Here is a 7,205-nt window from a genome sequence, read left to right as displayed (position 1 = left end):
ACATAATTATCTTTAGCAAAAGTAAAGAAGACCATTTTAGAAATCTTCCAATTATATTTGACACTCTCGAAAAAGCGCATTTAAAGGTACAGTTCGATAAATGTGAATTTATTAAAAAGGAAATCGAGTGCCTCGGTATAATAGTTGGCCAAAATGGAATTCGCACTACACAAAAAAAGATAGAAGCTATAATAAATTTTCCACGGCCCAAAACTGTCCATGATTTACGCTCCTTTTTAGGAATGACCGGACATTATCGCAGATTTATAAAGGCGTACGCACAAATTGCAAAACCCCTGACTGAAATACTGAGAGGAGAGCTTGGAAGAGTTTCCAAGAATCAGTCTAAAAGGACACTTTTAAATCTAACAGCACAACAAGTAGAAGCTTTTAAAGACCTGAAAAATTGCTTGACGTCAGACGATGTTATACTTCACTATCCAGATTTCGAAAAAGCTTTTGAGCTTACCACGGATGCTTCAAATTACGCTCTAGGAGACGTACTCTCCCAAGACGGTAGGCCAATATCCTTTCTGTCAAGAACTCTAAGCAGAGCAGAGGAAACTTTTGCCGCCAATGAAAAAGAAATGTTGGCAATAATTTGGGCACTACAGTCCCTGAAATGCTTCCTATACGGATCAAAAAAGGTTAAGATTTACACTGATCACCAACCATTGACCTTTGCTCTCAGCAACAAAAATACTAATGCAAAAATGAAGAGATGGAAGGCACAATTGGAAGAATATAACCACGAAATCATTTATAAACCAGGCAACACAAACATCGTCGCAGACCTACTCTCACGACCACCAATCGCTAACTTAAATTCAATGACTGTCCACAGTAGTGACAGCTCTTCCGAAAATTTAATTTCTTCAGTAGAAATACCCATTAACGTTTTCAAAAACCAAATTTTCATATCATAAGATTCCAAAAATTCATACAAATTCGAAATAGTTTTCCCTACGTACCATAGGCACTTAATAACTGAGACAACCTACAATGAAGAATCGCTAAAATCGCTTTTAAAGAAATATCTTAATCCATCGGTAATCAATGGTATAAAAACCACAGAGCCCATTATGCTAAAAATCCAATCAATCTACCCTCTACATTTCGCAAATTACAAAATTCGTTTCACACAAATAGTAGTTGAAGATATTACTCAGACCGAGGCCCAAGATAAAATAATAATCGATGAACATAATCGTGCTCACAGAAACGAAAAAGAAAATAAGCTACAGATTTTGGAAAAATATTATTTCCCCGCTATGTCGAAAAAAATAAAAAAAATAACAAAATTATGCAAAGTTTGTAAAGAAAATAAATATGATCGCCACCCAAACAATGTAAAATTAGGAGCTACACCCTTACCAGAATATTCAGGTCATACTATTCACATAGACATTTTCTCAACAGACAAACATAAAGTACTGACTTCTATTGACAAGTTTTCCAAATTAGCCATTATAAAGAAAATAGACGGGAAAAGTATAGACAGTATAAAAAAACCCTTAAGAGAGATAATATTTTATTTTGGAATTCCGAAGGCTATAGTTTTCGATAACGAAAGGACATTTAATTCTCAACCAATAAAATTCATGTTAGAAAACGAATTCAATATAAAAATATTCACTGCACCACCCTATAAAAGCGAGGTGAATGGACAAATAGAACGGTTCCATTCAACAATATCAGAAATTATGAGATGCTTAAAACAGGAACACTCTGATAAAAATTTCGACGAATTAATGGAATGGTCTGTAAACGAATACATCCATTCTGTTCATTCTGTTACAGGAAAAAAACCCGTTGAGATATTCTTCGGTAGACCTACCTCAAATGCCACTAACAGAGAAGAAACTATGAAAAAGGTTCTAGAAAAATTAAAAGAGAAACAGGAAAAGGACCTGCAATATCATAACAAATATAGAAAGGAAACTTTTGACTATAGAACAGGAGACAAAATTTTTGTTAAACAGAATAAAAGATTAGGAACAAAACTTTCAAAAAGGTACAAAGAGGAAATAGTTAAGGAAAACAGACATTCCACTGTAAAAACAGAATCAGGCAAAATAGTTCACAAGGACCGCATACGAAACTAACTCAGAACATTTTTATTATTTTTAGATCTCTCTTTTTCCTGAACTTTATTTTAAGCGATGGTTCGGTTGAGGTGTTAGATTACACTCAGTCAGAAATCGTAATGATGGAGGAAGGAATTGGCAAAATTCAAACAGGAACATACCGGATTATCCAATGACAAACATAACAGAATACTCTACAATATTACGGGAACTGAACAGAAACTTCATACGAAACATTCCAGCTAACAACCCTCTTTACCCATTTATAATAGACGAAATCAGTAATATTAACATAACAATTAATAACATTTTACCTAAATACAAAAATAAAAGATCACTAGACTACATAGGATCAGCCTGGAAATGGATAGCTGGCAACCCTGACCATGACGATTTAATAGCCATCAACAGCAAATTTAAAGAAGTAATCGAGAATAACAACCAACAATTAATAATCAACAAAAACATTTTAGAAAGAATAAACAATATAACAGAAATTAGCAAGAAACCGGTAAAGAAATTTGCAAATTTATTATAATTAAGCCTTTAAGTAAAAACGAAACTATTTTAAAGATAAATTTTGAAAAAATACTGAAATGTAATGAAGAATATTATGGTATAGAAAAAGATTGTAAAATAATAAATGAAATACAAATTTGCAAACAAACCCAAATTGTTAATTTGGAAAACGAAAATTGTATAAAAAATTTACTAAGGTGCACCGTAACAAATACGGAACATGTTAAAAATATTGTAGAAATAAATAATGGATTAATACTTTTAAATAATTTCGAAGGAAATATTACTACAAATAATAATACTAGAAAATTAAGAGGATCGTATTTGATAAGAATCTTTAATGAAACTATAAGAATAAATAACATGAATTTTACAACTTTAGAACAACAAAGCTTGAGACCACTGCCTGCTTTAATCCAACATTAAAACTCAAATTCAGAGTTCGAGGAAGTTCTATCCTTAAAACTTATGAAAGAGCTTAATATAAAAAACATTAAAAAAATAAGTTCTCTGAATCTTTTAGTGAAATCCAGTTTATTCACTCATTTTGGACTATTAGCCCTAGTACTTACCATAATTGCAATTTTCAGATGCAAAAAGCGCGTAAAGCCTGAAATAATTATTAGCAAACTGGAATCATTTCAAATGCCAGTAATTAAAAGGACGCAGCATAGAAGTCTTAACGACATCCCATTTTTTTAATTAATCAAGCGGGGACGCTTGATATTTCTGAGGGAGGAGTTAACACAATATTTTATGAACTTCTACATAAATTCCATTCCCACATTATATGCTAGAAACATACAAACCGTTTGCATACTTTGGAGTCCTATTACAACCAAAGTGCAACTGCGCTAAACGCGCATCCGCTAAATTCTTAAGTGAGCGAAACACGCGCAACCATGTCTTCTCCCCCAAAACCAAAAAGCTGCAGGTGAGCGCTACACGCGCAAACCCTTTTAGCTGACCAAGCATCTTTGGTCACGTAGGCCGGCTCAAGCATAGGTTAGATTATAAACTTTAAAGTTAAGTGTAGTCAGTTTTATAATAAAGCTCAAGAGAAGCACATAGTGCTGATTAATAAACGCATTGTTTTATTTTTTATGTTATATTTCACGTTTTTCCCCAATCACATATGACTAAAGTTCTTCAGGCAGACTTTAATCAAATTTATCGATTGGTTAACACGGTACAAATTCGCCATAGACAAGCGCGAAGCATAAATATGTTTGGCACTGCGCTAAAATACATAGCCGGACCTCCAGACTTCGACGATTTTAATGAACTTAAATTTAAAACACAAGAACTTATAGAATCTAACTTTTCATAAGCACTCGATACAATAGCAAATCGATAAATTGACTGAGACTGTTAACAAAATTATGGCTTATACAAAAAAAGTCGACATTGACACTGGTCATCTTTTCGAACAGTTATAACAGATTTGGACAATATCATTTATTCCATAGTTTTAGGTAAATTAAACGTTGTAAGTCCTATAATTTTGGATACAGATGAAATTTCAAAAATATTGATCACTGAGTACACTTTAAATGTAAGCATAAGCGATATTGTAAGTAATTCTAAGTTAATTTCCAAAATAATGATGTAATATACTTTATTGTTAAGTTTCCAAGAATACAAAAAGTATGCAGTTCGGGAAGAAGTGACATTTAATGACATTCGAGGGAGAAGTTTGTATAAATGGTACAACTTTTTTCAATGAAAAAGTGAAAGCAACGCTCCGACCTGCGATTCAAGTGCAGTAAATAAATAATTTACACGATAAAAGTTGTAATTCGGAGTTTAACAACAGCACATAGTGCTGAGTAAATAACTCATATTATAAAAGTTTAACTTGATTTTAATAATAAACAAACCCTAAACAACAGCACATAGTGGTAAGTAATAATAATAATAAGTAGGTTAGGTTAGGTTAGATGGCTGATCAAGAGATCGCACATGGACTAGTAGAATTAGTCCTTTGTGAAGCCATTGAAAAACGAACTCCCGTGTTCGGACTTAGATATCGGCAAACTGTTTAGTGTCCAATACAAATCTGCAGAGGCGCTTAATTTCTATGCCCGCCAGGTCGGCGGGTGTTCTGAAGCTATGTGCCCTCAAGTGTCTAAGTCTTGACCTCCCAAAAGTAGGGCAGTCAAGAAGGAAGTGCTGGCTAGTTTCTACTGCATCTTCTTCCAAGCAGCTTCTGCATGCGGCGTCCGGTAAGATTCCCAGTCTTACTGCATGTGTGCCAATATGGCAGTGGCCCATCAGGAGTCCCATCATTAATGAGAGGCTAGCCTTACTGAGGGCCAAGAGATCACCAGATTGTCTGCGGTCTATCTTGGGCCAAAAGGCCTTTGCGACCGCACAGGTACCAATGCTGGACCATCGCTGACCGAGCAGTCGCGAGGCCCAGCCATCCAGTAGTAGAGAACAGGAGGATGCAGGAGAACCTACCCGTTCCCACTCTACCGATAGCGATTCTAGGGTGCCTTCCTTGCCAGCTCATCAGCCTTGCAGTTACCTACGATTCCGCTGTGGCCCGGCACCCACACCAGTCTTATAATAAAAGCTCTTACCGCCAGAGACAGCGACGCCAGACACTCTTCGACTAACCTTGAACGAACTGTGAACGCGTTCAAGGCTAGTATCGCCGCTCTGCTATCTGAGTGGATGGTCACTTCCCTGAAGGTAGACACTCTTTTGAGCAGCATGTCTGCTGCTACCTTGATGGCTGCAACCTCAGGAAAACGCTGCAATAGTCGGGAAGTCAGAAGCTGGATTTTATGGAGAGCTCCCGACAGTAGACCCCTCCACCGACCTTCAGCCCAAGCTTCGACCCATTCGTAAAGAAGCTTACTGCCCCTCTCCTCCAGCGACTTCTTCCCTGCCAAACCTCCCTTATCGGTATATGTGCAGAGAAGGAGCCACCGGAGTTCGATATGGCGACTCCATGATCCAGGTGATCCGGTATGAAGTCAAAGCTTGTGAGGATATCCGAGTGTTCAGATGCTCGCCCCTTTAGGAACCCAGACTCCCTGAGCCTAATAGCCACCTTTGCGGCCATACACCTTCCGGCAATATCCACCGGCGTTATGTTCAGGATTGCATTAATGCACCGCACATGCTGCTGAGCGCAGCTCGTTGAACGCTCTCAAGTTTCTTTGCAAGTGTGGTCTTCTGCAAAGCCCTCCACCACATGAAGACTACATAGAACATTATGGGCTTGACTATGGTGTCATAGAGCCAGAGTACCACTTTCGGTGAGAGGCCCCACCTCTTGCCAATAGCTCCTCTACAGCAATATAAGACAATCGATGCCTTTTTGGCTCTCTCCTCGATATTCGGCTTCCATGAAAGCTTCTTATCCAGGATGAGCCCTAAATACTTCACTGTATCTATATAATTGGATGCCCAATTCGTGGGAACACCCTCTACTGTTTAGGTTGTTAGTAAAGCACTTACACTCGAGTACCATTTACAATTTAAAATGCGAATTATTTCGGTTACATAGATTAGAGTTTATTTTATTTTTATTAAGTTATAATCGTTACAATTAAGATGATTGTATAAAAACCGTTCCGAGGGTAACGAAATTATTTTCGACTGAAATTCCGCCAATGTCTGATTCCTCCTTCGGTTTATATCGCCGATCGCGCGCCAGATCGGTGACGGAAGAAAAACATATATTGATATGTGGATCGGTGTTGATGTTAGCCAAGTAAATTAGCGTAGAGTGCTAACGCGGCGCAGTGCACAAGCGAATGTAGATGTGCGATGAGGTTTTGGACGAATATTGATGTGCGGCTTGTATAAGCGTATGTAGTTGATGATCGAATTGTATGTCACGAAGTGATCAAAAACGAATTGAGCCTGCCTTCCCGTTGCCCATCCTTTTTGTTGGCAGGGTTGGTATACAAATGTGTTTCGTTGTGTTGTAATCATCAGCGGTGGTGAATTACACAGGCGCATTAGGATGCGCCAGTTTTACCGGGTAGAGGGGTGGATGCTTAACTCATTTAAACAGTATCCGCCGGTTGCAAGCGGATACCACCCAATAGCGGTAACGGCGCCTCCGGGATCTTGTACCTTCTACTAAATAAAACCATTTCTGTTTTATTTGGATTGATGGCAAGTCCACTTTCGACCGCCCATTTCGTTACAACGCTGAGATATCCCTGCGTCAATTCATACACGGTGCTTAGAAACTTTCCTTTCACCATAAGTGCTACATCGTTTGCATAGGCAATCACCTGACAGCCAAGATCTTCTAGCTTTTTGAGAAGGTCGTTAACGACTAGGATCCATAAAAGAGGAGAAAGAACCCCCCCTTGCGGGGTTCCCCTACTCACATTCCGCCGCGCGCTCGCCCTGCCCCATTCTGCTTCGACCACTCTGTCGCACAGGAGACTGAAAATGAGGTGCTTGAGGTTCGGTTCAACCCCAAGACCGTCTAGTGCAGCTACGACTGCCTCTGGCAGGACATTGTTGAAAGCTCCCTCAATATCAAGGAAGGTCCCAAACGCGAAGTCCTTGCCCTCAATTGCTTCCTCAAGCCACGACACGAGTCAGTGTCCGCTGACCTTCTTTTAC

Source organism: Bactrocera dorsalis, chromosome 3, assembly GCF_023373825.1.
Source record: "Bactrocera dorsalis isolate Fly_Bdor chromosome 3, ASM2337382v1, whole genome shotgun sequence".
Lineage (NCBI taxonomy): Eukaryota > Metazoa > Arthropoda > Insecta > Diptera > Tephritidae > Bactrocera > Bactrocera dorsalis.
The sequence above is the reverse complement of the archived record's forward strand: the minus strand, read 5'-3'. Positions refer to the sequence as shown.